This window comes from Mustela erminea, chromosome 8, assembly GCF_009829155.1.
Source record: "Mustela erminea isolate mMusErm1 chromosome 8, mMusErm1.Pri, whole genome shotgun sequence".
NCBI lineage: Eukaryota > Metazoa > Chordata > Mammalia > Carnivora > Mustelidae > Mustela > Mustela erminea.
Window position 1 is genome coordinate 70491393 of NC_045621.1, and position 27750 is coordinate 70519142.

The following is a 27750-nucleotide window of genomic DNA, read 5'->3' on the forward strand; positions in this document are numbered from 1 at the left end:
ACATTCAGGCAGCTACATTGGTGTTTCCAAATGTTTAAATATGGGTCTTTGTTCAGATGAAGCACCCAAAAGAGCGAGTAATTTCTCGATCCTCACTGGAACCTCTTGGAAATGAGCTGACGCTCTTTAAATATCAACTCTGAAACTGGTTTGTAACAATGTTTTATAAAGTTATTTGTATTTAGTGAGATTGTAGGTGTTTAAACTTGTCTTCCCTCACTTTTAAAAGTAGATAATTAGGGTAAGGAAATCCAGGGAGCATAATTATGATTTAACCATAATTGAATATAAAGTTTAGGCCATATTTAGAAATAAGGATACTGGTTCATGATATACAAAGTATGTCATAACATACTTTCTTTTTATGCATCACAGAATTCCTTTGTGCCATCCATTCTGTGAGAAGTTAGTTTTTAGGGGCGCCTGGGTGGCTCAGTGGGTTAAGCCGCTGCCTTCGGCTCAGGGTCCTGGGATCGAGTCCCGCATCGGGCTTTCTGCTCGGCAGGGAGCCTGCTTCCTCCTCTCTCTCTCTGCCTGCCTCTCTGCCTACTTGTGATCTCTCTCTGTCAAATAAATAAATAAATAAAATCTTAAAAAAAAAAGAAGTTAGTTTTTAAAACCCTTGACTAACAAATTAAGGCATTTCTGGAATTTGGGGGTTAGTGCCATTTGTGTAGAAGTCAACAGAGAGTCAAAATCCCTTTGTGATCAATGACTTATTCATTCAACAAACATTTGCCCAGGTCATGCTTTGTGAAGTTACTGAGTACCTAAAGGAAAACATCTCTCTTCAGGGAATGCAGTCTAGTAAATGATAAAGAAGAAACAATCTTAATAGAAAAGAATGGAGCTAGCATTGAGGCAAAAGTATGGTATTGTGAGAGCGAAGAAGACTAGGCAATTAATTCCGAGGGAAGGAGTTGAGTGTTCTCAAAAGATGAGCCGGCCTTCCAGATGAGTTTGCATGAAGTTTAGGATTGCGATGGTCGGTATTGAGGAAAAGAAGATTCCATGTGCAAAGACTTGGAGGTTATTCATGGGATGACAAGTCATGGGCAGAAATGAAAGTAAACTTTATGAGATGGGTTCGGTTGTTCTTCCTGAGAAGGGAGAAGAGGTGAAGCTCTAAAGGATAAAGACAACCTAGGTGAAGAACTGAATTTAAAGTTCAAGGTTGTGATGGAGAAGAAAGGAACCCAGGTAAATATAGAATATCAAGTTCCAGGAGAAACCCACCTGAGCTGAGGTCCCCAACAGCTCTTAAGGATCTTGTGGATCAAAATAAGTCTGAACACATAGTTAGGCATATCCCAAAAGACAAAGGAGTTCAGAAGAGCTGTGTATTTTAAAGGAAATACCACTAAGGATACTTAAGAAATGCTGTCATTGCTCACGTGAGAGAGAGAAGCCATGGAGGAATAGCATGACCAAAGAGCCCCAGTTCAGAAAACAATACTGCAAGATGTGAAAATGAGATGCGGACATTAGAGATGAACACTGTGGAAGATTCAAAGCTCCCTGAGATCATCTGAGGAACTGCAGCAGAACTGTACTTGGGCAAAACGAATTGCTTATATCACTTCCTGTCAGTGAGCCTTTTGATTCAGTCAAAATTAAGTTGCTAATACAGGGAAACGAACGAAGGTGGAGTGACCAGTTCTAACCTGAGAAGTCACAGAAGGCTTCCCAGAAGAGAGAACTCTTGGGCCCTCCCACTAGTAATGAACTGTGATACTCTAGGTGGAAAGTGGATGGAAGAGCACTTTGAGCGAAAGGACCAGCAGGACCAGAAAACAACCAGAACCGTAGAGACTTCTTGGGTTTGACAAGTTACCTCCAGAAGCAGAGGAAACCTACGTGGCTGGATAGATAACAAAGATTTTTCTAACCCAGTATTGGCTAAGCAAATGGTCTTCCTTAGGAGCCAGTTAGCGTGCTGTAACGTCTGTGAAATTCTTGGGGTCTTAAATGATAGAACAGCACTAAGATGGTGAGATAAAATGACAAAAAGAATTTGCAACTTAGTAACCTTTCAAGTAATATTTGGGACAACACTTAACAGGAATAAATATACATATATGTAATGTGCGTGGGAAAAGAAAAGAAACCTCAAATGAAATTTAGAAAATGATTTGTGGACATCAGATAGGAAATGATCTGGGGTTATAAAGCTGAAGAAAAATCAATAAAATAGTTGTATACATTCTGGTGGCCATGCATTAGGGTCTCCTAAAAGGTGAGGGAGCTTTGAAAGAAGATTCTTTCACTACGCCATCCAAATTCTTGAGTTCGAGGTACAAGATAGACATGGCCCTTACCAATTTCTACTCTTTGGTAAACATTGTTATGGAGGAATATGAATCTAAAGCTGTTATAAGTTTGCAATTCAACTTGTTTAAGCCAACATTGATTGTAAATACCACGGCTCTTATAAAATTCAACACAGTGTTTAGTCTGGAATGGGGGTAAGATTAGGGAATGGTATAAAACAAGAAAGAAATAGGTACTGTGCATTAGGCTATCTTTCAGTTTATGCAAAGTAGGAAGGTAGAAATAAAAGAAAGCATCAAAAATGATTAAAGGCATGGAAAATAGGTCCCCTGAAAGGATATTATACTCATTGGGATTATATAGCTTAGAAAAAGGAGAGCAAAAAAACGTCTGTCTCAGTTACTCTCTCTAGAAGGGATCTTAATAAAACGAGCAATCGATTTTAACTCTTCACCTGATTAGATTTAACTTGCAACATCCTCAAATTACAGAATTATAGACATCGAAGTTAGTTCAAAGAATACTGAGTTTGTTAATAGAAATGATTATTAAGCACAGGAATTGGCCCCGACAATTCTTGGATGTCAAACTGACTCACTGAAATTTCACTCTTCCACTCAGGGGCTGTGTACTTAACTTCTCCAAGCAAAGTGACCTAACTTCTCAGGGCCTCCCTGTTTTTATCAGTGAGATAGAGAAAAAGAACAGTTCTTATCTCAAAGGATGTTGTAAGGATTCAGCGTATTAGCAAAATGGCAGGACTCAACAATTCCGAAGCATAATAAATGCTCAATAACGATTAGCTCCTATTACTATTACTTGAGCATAATTGGTGTGTTCATTGAAGGTCTATTGATGGATTACCCACGGCTAGGGCTGCCGGTATTTTAAAAATCTAAGGCAATCTTTTTTTTTTTTTTTTTTTCGATGGCTTAGAGCTGTGCTGGAATTATGTACCATCTTGGTAAGACTTGTCCTTTCTTTAACAGTCAGGCAGTAGGTATGCACGACATACTCCTAGATGTTATAAGGCAAAATTAAATTAAATAACAAAATGCCAGGGCACCTGGGTGGCTCAGTGTGTTAAGCCTCTGCCTTCAGCTCAGGTCATGATCTCAGGGTCCTGGGATTGAGGCCCGCATCCGGCTCTCTGCTCAGCAGGGAGCTTGCTTTCCTTCCTCTCTCTCTCTGCCTGTCTCTATGCCTACTTGTGATCTCTCCGTCAAATAAATAAATTAAATCTTTAAAAATAAATAAATAACAAAATGCATTTGCCAGCTCAGCAACAGAAACAGGTTCTGATAATGAATTGAAGGCATGGGATGCACGCGATGGGCGGCTGCATGTTTCTGATTGTCAACGGAACAGAGAGACCACTGTTCCAAAAGCTGAGGACGTTTTGAAACTGGAGCCGAGCCCCAGAGTCAGTGACAATGTACAGTGGTTGATGAGTGAGTTCTAGAGGCTTCTGAATTTTAATGATGCTGGAGATGATATTGTGTGTCCTTCAGCTCGTTAGAGTGACACCAGCACTCCATAAATCATAATACCTGTGTATTGTAAAATCAATAGCAAAGTGCTATCTCAGCGCTAACCCTTAATAAGTTTTTCGGCGCTCTAACAGCTTCAACTTTGCCGTGATGCTATTGGACCTGTAGGTTAGGATCAGAGCATGCTTAATTTGTTTTGTAATAGAGACTTTTCACTAATGAAGGACCGATTAGTTAAGCTTTGGTTGCCACTCCGGTGATCAGTTGGCAGAACAGCCCCAGCAATTAAACTCGTGTATCTCTGTCCTGGAGCAAAAAAGCAGGCTTAAACAGTCAATAAATGTTAATCCAGTCACAACCTGTCTCTGCCTTTGAAGGCTGCCCATGAGGGTTTGTTTTTTTTTTCCCCCACATCACATTTTTTTTTTTCATCTTGTTTTAAATGTGGTGGTCCCCATGGAGTCTGGATGTGGCGTACATGACCTCCCACGGTTCTGTAATAAGATCTGGCATGCTAACAACATTGTCTACAGATCTGTCATCTATAGGTTTGTCTGTCTCCCCCCCTCCCCACCCCCTGCTACACATCGCCCACTTCATCTCCTGGTCTCTTTATCCAAGGTTGAAGAATAAATGAGCAGTTGAAACACATGAGACCTCCAGAAGAAATTGGCTAAATATGTATGCAAAAAGGAGGGTGTGTTTGTGTTATTGCTAAGACATATATTATGGTGTCTCTCTCTCCCAGGTCAGCATGGTGTAGGAAAGCCTTTTCCTTATTTGCTTTTATTACGGCGAATGTGGGTTGTAATTGTCACATCAGTACTAGGAAGTGAGAGCTCAGGGCAGAGTCAGCCAGCAAAATGGAACTTCAAAATAATTTCGGGGTGGGGGGTTGGTGGGAAAAAGAAGAGGGGAGGAAGGAAGAAGAAAACACTGGGAAATTAAAAAAAAAAACACCCTCAAAATTATATAATACTCCCTATGTTATCTGTGTTCTCAAGCAAAATTCCAGATTCTTTCCCCATTGTTTTATTATTATTCTTTCACATAAGAGAGAGGAGTGAAGGCTGACAGCCAGAGAGGAAAGTAGCTAATACAGGCTTGTGGGTGAATGAAAGAGAGTGGTCTGAAAATGTAAATGTCTTCTGTTGGATCCAGGACCACGTGCTTGCTTGGGGAATTAGTGACATTTGTGTATTTCTTTCCTCCGAGTGGAAGCTTGCATTCCACAAGGCATGCATGGAGTCCATTTTACTTTATCTAATTTAGCTTATGCTCCTGATTGGAGGATTCAAAGTTGTGAGGAAAGGTATGCAGAGGAGAGCGAGTGGGTGAGAACACAGAAAGTTCGTTTTCTTGGAGTCACTGGTCTCGTGCAGCAGTACTGAAAAAATGATACAGCAAACAAATCAAAGTTGTGGACATCCAAAGAGGGAGATGGCGAATTTAATTTGCCCTTAACCTGGGTTTGGTAGATCTGTTTTTTGGTTGGTGCTTAATTCAGCATTCTAGCAATTTATGATAAAATGTGATCTTTTAAAATAAAGTGAATTAGTATTCACCAGAGCCTCAATCTGATTATACTTTTCAAACTTTCTGAAGCCGAAGGGCTCTTTTATGTGGGTCTTCTTCCTGGAATGCAAACTCTTGGATAAGATCTGATAGCTTAGGAGCAGGCAAGAATGAATCATGTTCCTATGAACTCATTTGTTTTAGAAGAACCCCCAGTGATTCCTCCGCGATTCATTGGTTTTTCAGAGTTTCAAAGCAATGCTACAGAATATACACAAATATATTAACCTTGCCTTAATAAAGGCAAGCCCTTTCAATTATTCAGTTACTCAGTCAACAAATATTTATTGAGTGTTTACTATGTACTCCTTACTATGCCAGGTACAGAAGAAATAATGAAAAGTAAGACAGGCATGGTCTCTGCTCTTGGTCCTATGCTCGTTGTTGGGGAATCTAACATATACAAAGAAATACATTTAAAGTAAAATAAATAAATAAAAAAAACCCCAACAGAATCCAACACAAATATATCGATCAGAAGCACTGAAGGCAGAGAATAATTAGCATTACTCAAGTAATTTATGACCCTAATAGACATTGAGCCACACGCTGCAAGCCTAAGTTAATGGTGTCTTTCTGCGCTCCCTCTCATTCTGTAAAAAGTACTGTGTCAGATACTGTGGATAATTGTCAAGAATGTTAAAGATAATCAGCTCTCAAACTTTATAATTCTATCTTTCTCCCTCAAGATATAAGAGGGGGGAACGCCTGTGTGGCTCAGTTGGTTAAGTGGCTGCTTTTGGCTCAGGTCATGATCCCAGCATCCTGGGATCAAGTCCTGCGTCGGGCTCCTTGCTCGGCAGGGAGCCTGCTTCTCCCTCTGCCTCTGCCTGCCTCTCTGTCTGCCTGTGCTCACTCTCTCTGACAAGTAAATAAATAAAATCTTAAAAAAAAAGAACATATATATCTGAAAATTTATAATCAATTAGAGCGATGCAAAATACATAAGATATACGTAGACCTCATTTCTTCATTTTACATTATACATGTTTTGCTGTTGGTAGTAAGTAGAATCGTTTGAAATGCATGACTTAAAGGAATCCTGCTGTGATTCCTTTTAGCAAGAAGAGGAGGATCTTTTTAGTGTGGATAAATTGTTGCAAATTTCCTGTCCTCTAAGTCTGAATTTTGACCAGTTGGGTTTCCTAAACAGGGCTGAATGCACAGATCTGTGTCCACACGTGTAGAGCCTCTTAGTGAGTCTGAGTGACCAAAGAGGCAGGAAATGCAAACTGACTCTGCCAAGGAATTTTTAGGCAGAACTGATTCTGCAGCCAGTGGTCAGTGAGGGTCACTTTCTCCCAGAGCTTGCTTATTCCCCATGCAACCAAACAGCCACAAGCCAAGGGCAGTTAAGTCTGAGTTAGCGGCAGGCAGTAAGCAGGAATGGAGAGAAGGAAATCAATATCATCATCAGTGTTGTTTAACATTTCTTTGTTAAGCTTTGCAGCCTAACAAATATTTTTACAACTCTTTTGTACCCTAGTCTGGTTAACCAAGAAATGAATCCGGAAGGAAGGGTGCTCTGTTCTCAGGCTTCTGGGAGGGCACTCACTGTTCCCTTTGACCAATTAAAGGCCATTAAAAGCATGTGGTCTTTCCCTCAAGGCTCTAATTTAAATAGACAGAAGCACGGATGTTCCTAATGGAGGTGCTCCTAACTTCTTTCATTTATGTATGGATGGCACAGATTTTCATCTCCGTGGTGAGAGGTGCTGCTTGATGGAGGACTGGTGATGTTGAAATGGAGAGGAAGGTTGGTTGCAGGGCAGGATATTCCTCGGCCCCTTGACCCTTCCCCACTGCCTCTCCCCCACCAAGAGGAGGACTCAACAGGACCAAGAGTCAAGTCCTCAGACGGATTGGTGGCTCCCCAGTCATCCTTCCCTGTATACATAATATGAATGGACAGGGGATTTCTCAAGGGACATGGTCTCCCAAGAAGCAAACGCAGGTTGTGTAACAGATAGGTATGTCTTAGTGGTAAATTTCGAAAAAGCATAAAATTAATCTTTCTCAAGCAGAGCCCCTGAAGCTAAACAGACAGTACCTTCCACAGTGTACAGTAAACTGAGACCCAGTTTCAGATCTCTTTTAGAGTGCCCACATGACTTCTGGATGAACCTTTTCTGCAGATGATTCAGAAACTCGCGTTTCATTCTCAGTTGCATAAACCCGTCTTAACGGTTCCGTTGGAAAGGGCCCTTTGCATTTCTCTGCTGGAGGCCATCTGACTCTTCACCAACTGGGGTTCCCATGGGAGGAGGGCATATGGGGAATCTGGTGCTTTGGAAGCCAAACCCAACTCTCCTCATTTTCGTGAGGATTAGACACTTCTCCTGACAATAAGAAAGGCAAATTTGAGAATTATTTGGGTAGAAACCAAAGAAGTGACCAAGCCATAGTTTCCACAGTAAAACGAGTTAAGGAGAGGAATGAAAGTCAATGGTACAGTAAATGACAACAAGCAGAGTATAGTCTTTGAGGCTTGACACGCTGTGTTGGAGTATCTGCTTTGCCATTTAACTTTGTGACTCTGGGTAAACCTATTTAACCTCCTGGAGCCTTATTTTCATGAGATCGCTGTGAAATTTTATTGAAAACGCATATATAAAGCACCTAAAACAGGACTGGGCACGAGAATCAGCACTCTAGACGTTGATTTCCCCATCCTTTTCCTTTCTTTTTTGTTTTCTGAGAAACTAAAACACTCATGCTGCTTTAACCTTTTAAGATGCACTGTCTACAAACAAGACGAAACTATAATTAGCATGAGTAAAATGAAACCAAAGCTAAGGAGATAATGTTGAATTTTATCTGTATGTAGGGCGTGCTATGGTCAGTAGGGAGTTTGCGCATTCCCCACTTCTTCTTGCCAAGATACAGAAAACGCAGTTGTCATTTGTAAGCATCAACGGGTAATGGAAAACACGGTTATAGTTGCAAAGCTTTGCTCTCAGTAAGCCCTGCTCATGTTTAGGTTTTACTCCATAATCCAATGGTGGTTAATGTGCGCTAATCATGAAAAACCATTAATACCCCTATGATTGAAAGCATTGTACACTCTTTATTTCCACATTGATTTGAGCCACGCTAAATCCGAGACCCACATTGTGAAACAAAAGTAATGTGTGGCAAGCAATAGTTTTTCCTAAGCTCCAATAACTCAAAAATTTTCATTAAAACACACAGCACCCTAGACTTACTTGATGCCTGGAAAGTGCATTTATTTTTTTCCTTTTTATTTTTAAACAAAGCAAGGAGCTCAAAACATCAGAAATAATGAAAGCAGCATATTTTTATTGCTCTGTTCTTACAAGAACTGATTTTTAATGAAATTTAGTTTAAAACAAAAAATCGTGTTCCTGTGTTGAACCTTTTTTGCGTGGCGCATTCCAGCCTGGGGCTATCTTTTATTGGCCACGTTATAAACCCCAGAAAAGGGGTTTTATAGTGGAAACGCTGACAGAACCCGCATAGTGCTACTGGGTGCCTCTCTAATTAGTCTGAAAGCCTGAGAGCTGAATTCCGTAATATGTGGCCTGGACTGTGGCGAGATTACAGTGTGGGCCAAACCCCCAAGCTTAACTGGGCATTTCATGTGCAATCAGGGCTTCATATAGACTATGGTGGAGCCTTTTACAGTTGTAAAATGCTAGCACTTGTAAGCAAGAGAAATCTTTATTGGTCCTCTTACTTATTTAAATGTTAAATAGGGCTGTTTGGATATTTTTTGATAATCGAGGAGTCCCTGGCATGCAGAGCCTACTTTGCAGACACTGAGCTCCTACCCAGGTCTGGACTGTTGGATTTCTAGGGATTCGTTTTAGCACTCATTTAAACACCTTCCATAAAGCCAACTTTTATTTGTGCTCAAGCGTTTGGTGCTAGTGTTGACAGAGAAACATCCGGCTGGCTCACTGAAGTGCTTTACACACACACACACACACATACACAGGTTCCCCATTTTGGCCTGTCCCCTGCCCCCACCCTGACTGGCCTTGTCGAGGCCCTCTGTTGGCCTGGAATGATGACATGCGCTCCTACTTGTGGGTACGGGTCTGATAAAACCGATTCCTCTTGCTGTCACAGAGCCTCGTGAAAAGATAGATCCCTCAGCCAGGGTGCTTGAGCCTGGACTCAAGCCAGTAAAGCTCTCCTCACCTCAGAAAAAAGTAAGAGTACCAGCTTCAGCAAACAAGGGATAGTCCATTAGCCAGGCCCACCGCTTGTGAAAGAGCTTCCCCCTTCCTCCACTGTGACCTTGATTTCCCTCTTCTTTCTCCATCTTTTGATTGGCTGAGTTCCTCCCACCATGGGTTTTGGTCGCCTGATGTGTTCTGCCATGTTCAAGAGGTTAAAGAAACACACCGACCATGGCTCCTAGAGCTACAGGTGATTGTCCAAGAGGTGATGTCCCAAAAGTAAAAGACTCTGACAACAAAATGTCTGAAAGACTAGACGTTCTCAGAAGTGTCATCCTGAGCTGTAACCTGGGTGACTTTTGGCTGAAGACTCCAGCCACAGCACTGGTCGCATGGAAAACTTAGAGAACGTCTATTGAAACTGTGACAACCACCATGTCTTTTTCCTAGTATTCCTTCCCGTGGCATAGTATTTTTGATCCAGAAAGTACTCCTTAGCCATTTTCAGGGCATATAGTATAAGATGACAGCAAATATCTCCGATGGAAATTACCTCCTTAAAATAATCCTAAAAGTGATGGCAAACACACATTTTTCTCCTCTTTTTTGTTTAGGTGAGGAGCATGGTGAAGCAGTTAGGGTGCTTACATTCAGCTAACATGAGTTCCAATATCATTTTAAAAATAAATTATGTATTAATTATAAATCAATAATAAAAATAAATTACATAGTACTTATGCACATTTATAAATAGGACATTTCATAGGAGAAAAATCTTGCAGAGAAGAGTCATAAATTTGATTGGCAAAAATTGGATCAGCAAATGGCTGTTTTTTCTCTTTCTTTTCTTCTGTGAGAGAGCTACTTCGAGTACGACCCAATGATTAGTCTTACTAAGATTTTGGAGAATATAATTCTGCAAACTCTTCATCTTGGATTTCGCCAGGTCCATTTTGATTACAGATGTTTTGCTAAGTGTTAGACCATGGGTTATACCATGTACACTGTTTTGGGGTTTGGAAAATATATGCTCATTCTTTCCATAGTCCAACAAGCTGTTCAAAAAGTAGACAATCGCTTCTTGGGGCATGGGGGTGTTGGAACGTTGGAGAGAGAGACACTCAAAGCAAGCCCTTGCAATTATTTATGCAATTGTATTTGCCTGATGGAAAAGGCATTCTAAGGAAGAAATCCTTGAGTGAAATAAATGCTAACAAGACTAGTCAGCTCTCTAGCACTTAGCTAATTGGACTTGTAACGAAGTACTGAGAAAGGCACTGTAGCAATGGTGCACCGGTGGACTCATCCACCTGCAATGGAAATAGTTTACTCACAAAGGTGGCGGACAGAACTTGACAGGCTGATTTTCTTACAGTTTTCATAGAAGATACAGAATCAAAAAATAGTCAAGGCACATTTTAAGAAGATTAGAAGGGAGATTCATCCTAGAAGACATCAATCCTTCTTATAAAGTTACAGTAATTAAGACGTTGGGGGCTATTGTCTAAAAGACAGATAAATGGACCATGAAATAGAGCAAAAAGCCCCCAAAGACATATGGGCATTGAGCAGTTGGCAAACATAACATGAGATCTCAGTGGCATAGCAACTTAAAAGATGTTGCTTGGACAAATAGATATACAGGTAGAGATGTGGGTTTCTTATCTTATACCATATACAAAAATACATGTAAAATGTGTGACAAGGAAAAAAAATAAGCTCTTAGGATTAAAAATGGAAAATATCTACATAAAATGGGCTAAGGATTTGTTAAAAGTGCAGACTGTGGTGGAAGAGATTGATGAATTAGACTAAATTAAAAATGTAAACTTAGAAATGAGCTGTGGACTAGATATTTGCAATACATCTAACTAAAAAAAGATTAGATCCTGTGTGTGTTTGTTTGTGTGTGTGTGTGTGTGTGTGTGTGTGTGTGTACAAACATTGATTTTTAAGTGTTGGTTCTGTAAATCTCTCCCTCTGGAAAGAATCTGGCAAGATCCATTACAGTTCATGTTAAGCATATTCCAACAATCCCTCGTCTAACTATGTACAGTGAAGAACTTTTTTTGTGTATATAAGGGGTCTCATACAAGATTATTTGGTGCAGAATGAAATGGTAAAGAATTGGAAACACCAGAAATGTCTATCAGTGATGAAAGAGAAAAAGAAATGGTAAAATCATAAAATGGAGTAACAGTGTACAGTGGTTAAAATGAATCAATTAGAATAGATCTATCTCCGTGGCTACATCGCCAAAACACATAGTTAATGAATAAAAGCAATTTGAGAGGAATAGATCTATATATACACTTTGAAACTATTAATAACAATTTTAAAAATTCACTATATACTTCTGTTTTGTTGTGGGTATGTAGATATGTTACAAAGTAAAATGATAAAGTTATAAAGGCTCCTTTACGTCTTCCGGATAGTGGTTCCTCTGGGGAACAAACAGGGAGAATAAATTTATATAGTTTTATAAGTTGCATAAGAATTTCCATTTGTATTTTCAATCTCATCCTCTTAATATTTTCATTTTGTGTATAATTTACAATGCACATAGGTTAGTAGTGTAGTAAAACACAAATAGTATTAATACTTATATAATCATATTATGCAATCATATCCAATCATATCACACAAAATATTTTGGAGATGCCTCTTTTTACTTACATGTAAACAACTTTTCAGTCTAGCAAATCATTTTCTTCAATATCATTTATTTAGCTATTACCCTATTTTGTTAGATTTTTTTGTAATATTTTAAGTAACATATTTCTTTCTGAGTGTAAAAATAGTACATATGCATTATAGAAAATATAAAAAATAGAAAGGAAATTTTAAATTGCTCATAATTCTATACTCAAAAAGAAAATCAAGACCAATATTTTTGTGTGTGTTTTCTTCCCTTTTTGTGTGTTTGTACACTTACAGTATACAGACTATAAGTCTAATTTTGGAAATGTTAAAAAGAAGCATGTACAGTTTTGCCTTTTTTTAAACTTAGTATTTTCTCTTAGGCATTTCTCCATATAATAAATATTCTTTAAAAACTTAAATTTTAATAGCTGTTCAGTTTCCATCAAATAGATTGACCGTAAGTTGTTTAACCAGGCCTATATTGTTGGACACTGATGATATTTCCAGTTTGTCACTAGTCTAAATAGCACTGTAATAAACACGCTTATATAGAAATTGTAGTGTGCCTTGGTGATTATTTCCTCATGATAGACTTTGGGTCCAAGGATAAGAATTTTTTAAGCTCTTAATACACATTGCCAAATTGTTTTCCAGAAAGAATCAGACAGTATTTTACCCTTACACATAAATGATATGGGGATATATAAAAGTCATTAAAAGTTTTATTTTCATATAATCTAAGTGTGCATATTAATTCATGGAATGAATCTGTCCCTGAATTTGGTAGAAGAATCTATGCTTATGAATTAATTTGCTTTGAAATCCATGAATAAAAGTAGTTCTTATAAGATTAAAATGTTTTCTTAATTGATACATTGGTTATCTATCTCGATAAATGTCCTTTTAAGGCACACTGGAAACTAAAAGGGAAAAAATTGACTGTTACTTTTGTGGTGAAAAAAATGAATAAATCTGGAAATACTATCAATTTACATGTAAATTATTACGGGTGCCTCAAAAAATAGAGAAAAAATATACTTGGAAGAGGAAAAGATTCAATGCTTTTTAAATAATATGTACCATAATTGGAGCTTATTTATAAAACATTTTCATTATTAAAACCAAAACATATGGTTGTTTTTCATGAGAGTTGGCAAGTGTTTTTATTGCTTTATAAAAAATTATTGAATTATGCTCTATAAATCTAATCGGCATATAGATTTTTAATGGTATATATTCTTTCATTAACTTAGAGCTGTTTTCCATAAATACCAAATAGTGGTTAAAGCTCAAAATGAGAGAATACCAGGTTAAATCTAGGTGTTTAAAATTTAGATAAATCAAATTTTGAAATATAATTTTAGAACATGTTCTAGGTCCTTTAGGATTTTTATGGCAGGCTAATTTGAATGATTTCTAAAGGAGTGTTTTATTCCAGCTTCTACTTTGAATAGAAATACTAACCCCGTGAAAAACAAAGATGGGGATGTTAAGCAGTTTTTAATTTCAGAAGTCAATAAAGGTCAGAGCTCCCTGGCCACAAAAATGGGTTATTTATTATGTTCCTTCTTTTAACATCCAAACAGATACAAAATTTCACAGATACTTTTTGCCATTCTCAACCGAAGAAGGAAGAATCTCATTGGATGTAGCAACAGAAGTTATCACAACTGCTCCTTCAAATGGGAAAACAGACCAAAGTTAAATGGTATTTTCTTGGAGTTTGGCATTTGGTTCCACATAGCTCAACTCTAAAGGCTCAGTCTCTTAAAATAGTTTTTGTCTGTGTCACTTCCTGCCTTCGAGGAATGGGTTCTGAGCTCCTCCAGAGATCACTGACAGCTGCCCACCAGGCCTCTTTGGGGTGACTGAGGTATGAGGGCTCATAGTCTGGGTGCAGAGGATGGGACACTCTTCTTGGAGATCCTAGACCCAGCTGCTAGGTCCTAGAAGATCAGTGGGTATTACAAATGTCCCAGGTATAAAATAAGGATATTGTCATTACTGAGTTTAAATCATGATGACTTTTAGTGTTGAGAGAGAAGAGAGAAAGAAGTTAAAAGAACAAATTTTAGGTGGTCCCAAAGATGATTTTTTTAAAAAAGATTATTTATTGATTGATTTATTGCCGAGCGAACAAGAGCAAGAGTGAGAGAGAGAATGAGAGAGAGCACAAGCAGGGAGAATGGCAGGCAGAGCAGGCGGAGAGAGAAGCAGGCTCCCCACTGAGCAAGGAGTCTGATGTGGGACTTGATCCCAGCACTCTGGGATCATGAACTGCGCTGAAGGTAGACGCTTAACTGACTGAGCCACCCAGGCGTCCACCAAAGATGAATTCTTAACTGTTGACTCCAAACCCCCAATATAGTGAACAACAGTAAGAACAGGTGAATAAGCCCAGATTTTTTTTTTTTTCAGAAACAAATTACAATTCGGTTTCTTTAGGGTGATGATTAGTTCATTAATTAGTATATACAGATTGCTTCTTAGGTGCCCAATATGTGCAGGTGAGACGGAGGAGTACAAGCCAGAGTTCTGTGCATAAGGAGTTTTCATCTATTTGGGAAGCTTATGGCACAGGGGAAAATGAGATGGAAAGATGGCAGCCTTCCTTTAAAGCTGGTCATGCCATAGGAACTCATTCAGCTAGTGATGTCTCTGTGTTCTTAGGCCATTCAGGCCCATTCTATTGATAATTAAGCCAATGAGCTCAGGCAGTTCAGCATGCAGAAGAGATGGCTGACATACCCTCAACAGTGTCACTGTGATTTTAGTGCTAAGAAGGAGAGGGGGGGCATAGAGCCCAATGGTCAAGGACTTTGGGACTGGAATTAGACTACAAACAAGTTCAAGTGCTTCACTACTTTCCTAGCTATATGCTTTGGCAAGTGACCTGGACACCCTGAGCCACAGTTTTTTCATGTGTAGGATGAGGGATCTAGTTCACAGTGTTGCCCTAAGGATGAAAGGAATGGCTCATGGGAAGTCCTAGGATATAAACACTGGATTTCCTTGAGTCTAAGATGTTAGCAGTTGGACAATGTTCCTTTGATCGAAAAATGGCTTTGGAGGCAAGAGAAGAAACATGCTATTAAATACGAACATTAAGACGAAACCTGCTAATGGCATGTATTTATGTACTTCCTTCTTATCATACTCTTAAGTTTGCAACCTAGCTTTGCCCATATTGAGATAAAGAGCCTTTTAAATTACTTTTGGTAGTCAGTGGTTCTGTGTAAGACAGTGGCATGTGGTTTTCCATAGCTGACACTTGTGACCTGGGTCTTGTTATCACCTTTAGGACTCATAATCTAAGAATTGAGGGTTATGGAAGAAAACCGTGTTTTCATTTGCATGTCCTGTTTGGTTAAACATGCAGCATTTTCTGCTTAGCTGAAAGAAATTTTAAGTAGTTTTTCTTGAGAGTCAGATGGAATGTCCTGACAGACACATATCTGGTTCTTGAGACACCCTTATGATGCTTGAATCAGTCACATCAACCTCTCTAGGTTTTGGTCATTCTTAAATGTCACTGCGCGATTTGGCGAGTTTGATCATCTTTAGTCATATTGCCCAGCACAGGACAAGCATCCTTCTGTGTTCCTGATAACTTTTCCTTTCATTGCTGCTTCACAATGTAATCTTCTTAAAAGATATTTTCAGGACAGTTCAAGAGCCACATTTGAGTAGAATTCATCCATTTGTGGTGCTATCAGTGTAAATCACTTAATTGAGATGATAATCAGATACATGAATACTTCCTAAGCAAGCCTGATTTCACATATGCCCATAGAATAAAGCTACTTGCCTAGAAGCTGGCAGTTTTCTTAAGACTCCCTCCTACCTCAGAAATGCGAAAATGTTCCTCTTAAAGGAAGTGGTAGAGATCAGGCGGAGATCAGGCAGAGAAGGCGGCGTATCCAACAGCACAGACACGGGGATGCTGGAACGGTTCAATGTTGGGGGAGCACAAGGGATTGCTGGGCAATCACAGGGGATTCAAAAGTTTTAACACATTTGTAAGACAGAGGTTTGCCATTCATAGTAATTTGAGATGCAATAGTTTGAGAATTTACCAAAAGCTTCCTAGCAAACCTTGTCAAATTTATGGTCACAGATGGGAAGAGGGAACTCTGGGCCAGACAGCCTCAGGCTCAGCTTGTCCACATGGCCAAGAAGCCACCATGGCTACTGTGGACAAGTCTCTATCTTCTCCCACTCATCTGTGATTAAGTTTGATAATATTAAAGTGTTTGGGAATTAAACTTTCTCTCATTCCTTCGCACTGTTAGGTAGTATAAGTGCAGCTTATTGAGAAAATCTTGCACTGTAAAAAAGCACCTGGATGAGGAGCCCATTATATATAGACAAGCCTTTCCCAAGACCTCAACCTTGCTGTAAGCATAACTGTGGCACTTCGGCTGCCCCCATCCAGCCATGCAGCATGGCACCGGGTGTAGCCAGAGAGCCTGGCTGAAAAGAGAGGCTGTCGCTGCCTGTGCCTTGCAATTTTAACCTTGTTTCAATGGTAGAAATGTCTTACCTTCCAACATTCCCACACTCCATTTCCAATTCTTATCAGAAAAGAGAATTTGTTGTCTGAAATGTGGAGATCCCTGAAATGTCAGGAGTTAACCTATAGGATCTGGGCAGGTCTCAACGGTGAGTGGAGTTTTCTTTCACCAAGACAGGAAAGGAAAGAACATTGATGCAGCTGGTTTGCAAAGGTGACCCTCGGTTTGCTCACTTATCCAAGGAACCCTGGATTTCATGTCGGGAACATTTTCTGTCCCCCTCCAGGGACAATGAATTTGAAATTAAGATGCTTTTTGTATATGTGAGTTTATAAGGTCACCCAGAATACCAATAAGAACAAAGAAATTTACAGCATGCTCTGATTTTCCTGAATTTTACAACCTTTGGATACAGCGGAGTTCTATCATGGGGCAGTGTTGGGTTGGAAAACATATGTTTAATATTTAAGCAAATACATAAGTGTAATGAAGCATTGGTGTACATATCTTCCAAAATTTATTCATAACATGAAACTATGATGAGTTCTATTTTCACTCTTTGCTAAGCCATTTGTTCTTTATTCAAGAAATATAAACCAATGACACAATCGTAAATATAGAGGCTTTATGGAAATGCAGACCTCAAAGCCAAGAAACAAAAGGGGGTAACACCTGAACAAGCAAAGATGAAACTATGATTTGCTATTTGAAATGGAGACAATGGGATGACAAAATAAAATGGGTTTAAGAATAAAATGATAGGCTTTAGGACGTCAGAATTTTTACAAAAAACATGTTCAATGCATACAGATAGAGCCATATGGTTCTTAAAAGCATCAGTACAGAATGTTTATGGAAGTGCTCATATGCTATAAAGCATTATACAAATATGTGATTATTTATATTACTATGATATTTTAAAATAAGAAAGAAAATACTCTGTAACTAATGTGCTGTGTACGAAGTGTGTTCCACTTACACGTCGTTTAGGATCTAACTTAGACTGATCCTTCAGTGCTCCGTGGGAACTTTTCAGCCTTCCTATGGTTTTGATGGTTTATGCATTTCTAATTACTACTATTTTTATCATCTACCCCTGAAAAAGATGAAGGCATAAAATTACGACAGGCAGGTGACATGAGGTACACTTTCAAGATGAAAGGGGAATAAAAAGAAGTAGGAATGTAGGATAGAAAAACAGAATTGGGGACAGAAAGCTAAAATTTAAAATAATTAATCAATCAATGAATTCAATCAACAAATTTTTGTTGGGTTAAATGCCAGGCATTATTAGGGCCTGGGCATCCAGAAATGAAGAGACAGGAAATTAACTGTTTCCTACTGTCTTGAGTTCCTTGAAGGAAAACGATAGTTATCTGAAGCAGACAGAATTGACTATGACCAGCTTTGAGTATCTTAACTAATAACATTTTCTTGTAGAAGGGATTCTTTCAGCTTCGTGTGTGACCTTGAGATAGCCAGAGGTAAACGTTTCCACATGAGATGTGTTACGTTGGGTCACTGGTCAAATGGTTGATCATGTGTCAGTAGCAGTACTTAGGTGTGATTTTATAGGCTTTTTTCTCCATCATGTCAAAAAATATACAGTATTGAGAACTACACAGCATCATTTATTTTGAAAAATGGACAACCCTATCCTAGTCAATGAACTGAAGGAGTGGCATCAGGAATTTAATGGTGGCTTACTGGAGGACAAGGAGATATGACAGAAGTCATTCATTTATGAGAGTCACAGAACAAATGGGGAGTGGAAAGCTGTTGTCATTGGTCTAGGGTTGTGAAACATGCTTCCTACAGCCAAGATGCATTGGTAATAGTTGAGGAAAGCTCACCTGGCAATTGGTCTGTAAATTCTGGAAAGAAGATTTTATTCAAGCAAGTTGTGATTATCAAATGTTGTCAAGTTCCTGTCTGTTAGCAGAGTTTCAGAAAAGCAACTAGAAGGGGGCAAGGAGCCTAGTACAGAGGGAGTATGTTTCTGCCTCGGAGATGGTTCATGTGTCAGCATCCATCATGGCATGGAATGGCATTCGTTACCTTGGTGGATTTACATGGCCCAGAGGCTAATTCTCTTTTATAAGTATAAAAGCTTGAATTTATTGGCACACCAAGAATAGATTCATCTCTCAGGATTATGCTCATAGTAATCAAACTCATGAGACTGATATATAAAACCATAACTTCTAATTTTCTACTTCCTTGGTAGCGGAAATGTATTTGCTCCTGGAATGAATCTATTCCAAGTCTGGAAGATAGACTTACTTTTTCCCTTGAGACAATCAAATTGTGGTCAGAAGGTGACTTAGTAAATGTTGAATCAAAACAAAGTCCAAAGAATTAAAAATTTAATTATGCCAGATCAACATAACTTGATGCATAACCTTACAATAGAAATGACCTCGCCCCAAAGTTCTGAAAATCTGAAGTCCTTCGCTTGAAGCTCTCCTGCTACGAACAAAGCCATTTAATTATCTCTGAGATATTTCGTGTTCTTTGCTTGCACTGTTAACCAAACCCTCTGATTTATAAACGGTCAGGTAGTGGAGAGTGGCAAGAGAATCAGATACTGTGTTCTAGAGGAAAAACTTGGTGTGCCCTGGAAAACACTTGAGGAACTATTATGTCACTTGGAAATGATTTTGTTAGCACTCCCCAATGCCCTTGAGTCACTCTGGCCACATAGGTCATGCAGCCACTGGTGAATGAATTAGACAGTGGTGATCTAGAATTGATACAGAGACCTGGATTAGGAGCAATGAAGAACCCTAACGTGTGTGCCCCATGCAATCATGCCTTCAGTCAGGAAGACACTCAAGACTCAAGTTAGGAAAAAGAAAAAGAAGAGAAGAGAAATTTTAAAGCTTCTGCTTTAAAATATAAAGCAGAAGCTGAAGTTGTGATGGGGGAAGACTCTGGAATAAAGAGAGAGTCTCTAACTATTAATAAAAGGTCAGGAGTCTCAGTAGAAAAAGTGTCTTCCAAAGTGATCTTCTTTGGTTTCTGGCCAAGCATCTCTTCAGCTCTTTCCTTAGCCTGTTTCACCGCTGCCCTGCAGTCCAGAACCCTCTTCATGGTGATAAACACCAGGCTTCCTCCTGGAACCTCACTGCACTAAGTGAGAGAAGCTGATTTGTAGAAATGGCTTTTTGAAACTGGAATGATACATGAGTGAAAGGGGGAAGATGCTGTCTTTTTGAAAAGCTTTTAGGCCAAACCACTAAGAGCTCCAGGAAGGAAGTTTTCCTTTTGAAAAGTCTTCCTTAACAGGAAAAAAAAAAAAAAAGCTTCCTTTCTCCATGTTCACCATGAAGCCTTAAGTAGACCTTCCAGTCACCACAAAGATATTAGCCAGCAGATTATATCTAATGAATGCTGGCAGAGCAGTGCAGTGCGGTATAAAAGGAACCGACTCCAGGAATCAGAGCCTGAGGTAAATTAGCCCAAATGTTAAGCAGGCCCGATTGTTATGATGCACATGAAGCACTGGGATTTGGAATTTCCCTTCCGGAAGCACATCTTGCTCTATTATCTCCCTAACAGTGTTCAAGTTTGTTCTTTCTGGGTCCATCTTTCTTCCAAAGCACGGATACAAGGGACTGCTGTCCCATAGAAAGTCACGGACAGGAGAGCAAACAGAGTTGGCAGAATTGAAGCTGGAGGGCAGGAAGAATTACAGGATGGATACGGGTTGTCAGGCAGTGATTTACTCTTATTTAATTGTGTATCATTTCATTAGGATAGGAAGTGGGAGAGGGAGGAAGATATTCGTATACATTTATTATTAATTAATCTTCTTTCCTCCCTTCCTTCCTTCCCCTCTTCCTTACTTTGGTACTGGGACAGGATCTTATGGAAGTATTAAATTCAATTTTAAGTTCTTAGTAAAAAAAAAAAAAAGTTGTGAAAAACTCGAAGTTCTTAAGAGATTTAATGCACAAGTGACTTCCTAAGGGTAGAGAAGGCCTCTGCTTTTCACATTCTCAGCTGACATCAACAGAGCCGCCATTCTCTATGAACTAGTTTTGAGTCGTTTTCAACTCCGTTTTCTTTATATTTCCATTCCAATTCCTCTCATTTCTACTGAAACTTCCATTTCTTTGATTTGGCCCTATCTGTTCTCTTTCCCCATACTAATTATCCTGTCTAGAAATTACTACAGTGGTAACTGAGTTGGTCGGTGTTAACTTCTTCTGGACTGTAGGTCTCTGTTTGCCCTAACCTCAACCTCAAACATCATTTTTATTACACCACTTTTCTGAGAGAGCCTTGGGTAAATTAAGTGTTTAAGTATGTCATCATCTTCAAAATTAATTCAGAGGTATTATTTCTAGTCACCATAGATTTTCTGTGGTCCCCCAAAAGTTGCACTTCCAGAATTGGGAGGTGAGATCATGAGGGATCATGATAACTAGAATAAAGAAGCCACATAACAAAATATGTTTAGTGGCCTCTGGAAATCACCCTTAAGCAACTCACCTTGTAAGGAGAATTGCAAATATATTACTGATAAGATGAGAGAAGCTCCCCCAAATACCTCAGTCTAAAAATGGAATAGAGTTAAAGTAAGAATCAATCTTAGATATGAAAAAACACAGTGACAGATTGGTAACTTGGAAAGGCATTAAATGAAAAGATGGTTAGCGATTCTGTCCCAGATGCTCAATGTGGCTGGTATGTGTGTTTGGTCTGATACATTCTCTTCTAGAGCCCGAGATAGGTTATGTGTTTCAGTACAGGATAGAAATATCCCTCAAGGACATTCAGTTCCCTTTGCTTTATTTATTGATTTTTATTTTAAAAAAATTTTTCATTTTCTTGATTTTTATCAATTTATTGACTTTTTTTTTATTGGAGCTACATGGTGGTTGACCCGGGGTGGGGAAAACACCTACATTGTGCCTGCCCCACTCACATCAGCACATACCCTCCGAAGGCTAGGGTGAAGGTTAGAACCAGCAGAAATTGAGGACTGGTAGATAGATCAACTTTAGATGAAGTAAGAGAATTACATTTAAGAAATTGAACCTGAAAATGCTGACCTCAAGGCAAACTCTTTGCTCAGGAAGCCCACATACCTTGAAATCAAGCAATCCTAAGGACCCTCGTGGTCATTCTAAACCTTTATGTTCAGGGCACCTGGGCGGTACAGTCAGGGTTAAGCAACCCGTTGTTGATTTCTGCTCAGGTCATGATCTTGGGGTTGTGAGTTCAAGCCTGAGGATGGCGTCCACACTCAGATGGGAATCTGCTGGAGTTTCTCCCTCTCCTCTCCCTGTGCCCCTCCTCCTTCTTTTGCTCTTGCTCTCTCTCTTTCTCTAAAAATAAATAAGACTTTCAAAAAAAATTTATGGTCATAAAAATGATCTGGGGAGCTGCACCCCCAAGGTTTCCAAGGCTGTTGGTTCACTGTCTCTACTTTGAGAAACGCTGTTTGACACAAATCCTTAAGTCCAGTGATAACCATTAGTATTTTTTTGTCTACATCCCACTCATTTCTGAGGACACAGCTTTGCGTGTGGCCGTATGTGAACGTGCTCCCTTGGGAACAGCAGGCATAAGACAGGAGTGCTGCAGCTTTCTCCCTTGCTCTGTCAAAGACACCTGTAGTTTATGCCAACACTTCTTCCTACCGAGTCCTGCTCTGGTCTCGAATCCTTCTCAGTACCTATTCCCATACACTACAACCAAGGGAAAGGATTTGGCATGGAGTCAAACCAATTTGCTTTCCTTGTTCTCTGTCAGTGAATCTCAAACCTGGATGTTGTGAGAAAAAAAAAAAAAAGTCAGGCTTTAACCCTGGCACACAACAGGTGCTTGGCCTACTGCCTGGCACAGAGGAGGTCATCAGCATTTCTTCTTTCTCTTCACTTGTTAGGGAATACTCAAGATCTCCTAGTCCTGGGCCTGCAAGTGGGTAATTACCTTCATGAAACACTGGGAAGTTCTCTGGTGTCCATCTCTCTGTGTGATTCTGACCATCTCCCTGGGTGACTGGGAAGAGGGCCCTTCAATCACATATTCTGTTTCAGAGAAGATTGCCAGGCCAGCGAGGTACCTCTGTTCTGCAGAACATAATCACTTCAGCATTTAAGTCTATAATAGGATATACAAGATAATATCTGAACTGGCCCCCTAAGGGCCAGGGCTCTGAAAAAAAAGCCCACAATCCTCAGCTATGGATTTTCTACCCAGCTTTCTTTTTGAACCCCGAGAAAGCTCCTTTGTGGGTCTATGTCCTCCCTTCACTGATAAGCATTTAGAACCATCAGTACAGAGGATGACTTGGTTTTTGAGTAGCGAGACTTTCTGTGATTAGAAATGTTAGAATTTAGTAAGTAATTTAAATCCCAAGCTCATTATTATCTTAGAAAAGCACAGAGTCATGGAGGCCAGTGAGCTCAAACTATTCATATGATAGGAAGTTGGAATTGGCTAAATAAACCACATGCCTCATTTCATGGGTCAGACAACTTTTGCCAATGTGGCGAAGATCTACGGGGTCTGGTGTACTTTGGGATTCTGACGAACCGTGGTGAACTGCACTGTGGAGGAAACTGTCCGTCACCCTCAGGAGATCCCGAGGCCAGGGTGCTGGGCCTGCCCTCCACCCTGTGCCTCTCCTTCCCCTCTGTGTGCAGTTAGTTTTTTCCACTCTGTATTTCCACCATCTGCTCTATCTCTGTCTTAATGGATCAAGCCATTTGTCTTACTTTGGGATGTCCAGCCAGTCACTCAAGTGCCTGACACAGTACGCAGACACAAAAGGTAAACGTGGCAAATATTTCATGAATTATTCATTGACTTTTAGAGGCTTTCATGGTCTAAGAGCTAGAGAGTGGCCTCATACATCCAAGCCAGAGTGACAGAGATTTCTTTCATGATGACTTATGCTAAAAAAGGCAAGTTTTCCGTCCATTGATACCAAATACCTTCGTCTACCTGGCACAGACACATGCCCCAACATTATTTTCATTTAGCAAGGTAAAAATAAAATTTCCTCTCAAAAGATCAGGTAGAGGCTATGTTCTCAGTAGTTTTGTTCACCATCTACAATTACTTTATATGCATGGTGGACATAATTCTACTCCGGGATGGGAGTACCCTTTTCTATCTCAGTTCCGCCTGATTGAGTGCATTTATTTTGACAGGTCACATGGCCAATCTTCTCTTAAAAAACAAAAACATCAAATAATCCCACAAAATAATTCATTAGAATCTCATTATTCTTAGTCATTCTGATACCAGGTTTCATCTGTTCTCACCCTCATCATGAATTTAAGAGAAATAAAAAAATGGGGTGCTTGAGTGGCTCAGTTGGTTAAGTGTCTGCCTTTGGCTCAGGTCATGAACCCGGGGTCCTGGGATCAAGTCCTGTGGGGAGCCTGCTTGCATCTCTCCCTCTGCCCTCCCTCTCCCATGCTGTCTCTTTCTCTCATATAAATAAAATCTTTAAAAAAATAAGAGAAATAAAAAACTAGAGGAATAAGTGTGTACTTCAAAAGCTTTTGGAAATGAAATTTGATTTGTAGGATCAATGAATCTTGATGTTCTAGCACTACTAGTGGCCCTTGTTGTTGGCAAATCCAACTCCATCATTTTGTAATTGTGGAAACTGACAACTGTTGGAAGCTCCAAAACTTGTTTATGTCATGCTCTGAACTAACACGGTCTCTTCACCCTTATTCCCTTAACATATGGAAATAAATACTAGAATTTAGACTTTTTCATCATTATTGGTTAAATGTTTCTGCATCATTAGGAAGCAGAGGTGAAGCCTAAATGTCTCTCTTAATCTTAATGGGTCCAAAGGAATTTCTTGATTATCAGAGTGTTTTTTTAAAACCTCAGTTAAATGAGATCCCCGTATAAAAAGGATTCAGGACAATATTTGGCAAATAGTAGATGCTCAATAAAGATTTCTTTACTCCTTGGGGCACGTGGCTGGCTCTGTCAGTAGAGCCTCTGACTCCTGATCTCAGGGTCATGCATTCAAAGACCATGTTGGGCTTGGAGCCTCCTTAAAAAAAAAAAAAAAAAAAAAAAAAGATTTTTTTTCTTTTTATTCCTCTTTCTGCCTCAGTTCCAGTTCAGATATTTGGCATTTACTCTTTTCAATAGTTGTACATTTAAAACAATGTTATTGGAACTGCAGATATAGCCTCTCTTCCCCTGTGATACTGTTCAGAAGACCATTTATAGTAGACAAAACCAGGTAGGGGGTAGAGGATGAGGTCTGGGACTCACAAGGTTTTGAGCAAGACTCTCTGAGACCCGGTGGCACGGGGTGTGAGCGACTCTTGTAGTTGCGAGACTGGGTTATAATTTGTGTTGAAGCTACATGGGTTTTCAGCGGCAGGTTTTGTACATAACAGGGAGTTTCTGGATCTTGTTAGCTCAGGGCAAAAAGTCATGCTTTGGAGCAGTTACCCCAGCAGGAGGAGAAAAGATGATGGTTGGTAATTACATCAGTTTTGCACTGTTGAGCAGATGTTCTTGCAGATAGATTTTGGCTGGCATTTTCAGACGATCACTGGTGATTCTCAAGATAGTGTCAGAACTGCTACAAGTGGAGGGGACTGCGGGTGTGTACAACATTGTGGGGAGGAGGGTGAGGGAACCAGACAGCAGTAAGAAAGTTAAAAAGCATCACCTAAAGAGGGTTTTAGTGAGATTTGCTTGGAGAGGATAGTTTTGTTGGGCTGGATAATTAGGTCGAATAGGTATCCGGTAACATATTTTGCTGTTTAACTTTGAGAGCAACTTCATAGTCCCTCAGTGTTTTGTTTTTGTTTTTTAAAGTAGTTTATTTCTTTTTTAAAGTTAGGGACAATTTAGAAAACAGAGGAGGGAGCTAAACCTTGATTAGAACATCAAATGAATGAGCAAGATCAAAACCCAAAACCCATAGTAAGTAATGGAAAAGAATGACCTAAGGATGTTGTTGACAAGAAATGCTACTCATTTGGCTAGAAATTCTGGCCAATTTCAAATCAGCCTTGTCAACAATGAGATGCCACTGGAGAGCCAAGTGCCCTAAGGAAAAGCCTCTTTCTCCCTTGGCTTAACTATTTTTTTTTTCCGATTTATCCTGTTCATTTTTTCATACTGATTTAAGTTCCCTCTCTCTATGCTTTGGGATATGTAAACACACTCTTAGCAGTAGATCTTGGAACCTTTTTGTTTTGGGGTCATAAGTGACTGTAAAGTCTTCTGTAAGTGCAGTGATGAGAATATCTTTTTAGCTTACTGATGGCCAGGCAACATTAAGTGAAAAGATATACTCTAATACATGGGTAATTGCATTGGAATCCCAGCCGTTTCATTTTTCTGGGCCAAAGAAACATTTTAAATGCAGCCAGTTTATGGTCATGGGCTCTTCTGGGCAAATGATTCAAAAAGGAAGCCACGAAATAAGGCAGCCAGAAAGGAAGGAAGGAAGGGGGCTCTTTCTAGGGTGGCAACAGTGGAGGTGGGGAGAGTGGGTGAATGGGAGGTGCTGGCATAGCATTTCATGGAGCTTAGTGCTTCATAGCCACTAGAATAGGTTAATCAATGGATAAATGAAATGACAAGAGGTTCTAGAAAAGTCATTCTTGAGCACTTGTTACCTACTACAGCATTGTCAAAAGAATCCTCTTACACAGAGATCCTATGTGCTTCCTTGTGTGCCTTTGGGGAAACAGATGCTCTATGTTTTGCAGAGCAAATATTGAGTCTCAGAGTTGACTGGTAGGAGAGCCACTCTGCCCACTTCTGTGGCTCAAGAGAGGACCCAGCGCTCCTTCCTCCCATTCTTGGTTTGCCACCAGCTTACAGTTGGCTTTTGTGAGTTGTGAGCTGCTTTTGTCTGGCTAATCATTCTGGGATGTTTATTTTTCTTCTTTTACAGTATCTCTAGTTCTACTTCTCTACAAAATGGGACCATAGGTAGTTACTCTAATGTAAATGGATTTTCAATTAACAAAATATCAGAGGCGTATTTTTATGTATCAGACGTTCCTCTGAGTGATGTTTTAGTGGCTCTATAGAGATTCCATTGTAGAGATAAACCACAGTTGCTGGGCCTTCAAATTTTTTCCGTGTTTTGTTACAGACTACGCTACCATGAGCATTTTTTTTTTTTTTTTGGCTAAATCTTTGCCACATCCATAATCCTTTCCTTAAAATAATTTATATAAAAGTGAGTCAGAGGATAGGATGAATCTTAAGTGGCAGACTTCAAGCACAATGACAAATGATGGGAGAGAAATTTGGGAAATGTCAGGATTTTCTGGTGTTCCTTCCCCCCAAAATGCCATCCAGGCCTGGGATAGTTCTGGGCAAAATAGAGACGTAAGAGGTAAAGGTTTTTTTCTCCCATTGTTTTCAAGCTCCTTTTTTGTTTCTTTCCTCTCTTCAAATACCCACTTTCCCTTTTCCAAAGCAGTGTATTTAAGTTATAAAGTTATGAAACTTATTCTAGGAAAGGATCCAGTGAGTCCATTAGTTAAGATCTAAATGACTGATACGTCATTATTAATAATTACTTTAAGGATGAAACCTCTGTTTTGGTAAATCAGAAGAATGAACATCTAAGCTTGGGGTTCAGACATCTGTTGGAGAGGTTAACAGGAAACCCTTCTGAGTGCTTTTACATCAAATCTTACAGGCAGATACTGACTCCCAGTGAGGAAACCATGCCTACTTGAGATTATGGATCTGATAGGTGCTAGGCCTTAATGATTATCTTCATGTAAGTTCATAAGACCTATACTCCACTCATATAGTAAAGGGATCTCACTTAATTCTGGTCCTTAAGAATTTACAGAAGAATTATTCTCATTAATAATCAGGACCCCTGAAAATGAGCTTTAACACCAACCAAAGGTAGTAATTAATGGGAAGAGTTTACATGAGGTAAATTTGTAGAAAACGAAGACTCAAATTTCATAGTACTTGTCAAATATAGGAAATTCTCACGGAAAAATGAAACCAAAATTATAAAAAACAAACGTCTTTTCTCTCATGATTGACCACCTTCAGATCATACTCGCAAACTATGTGCCAATTCTAAAAATGAAGAACCAAGGGAGAGTTGATTTTTGGTATAAT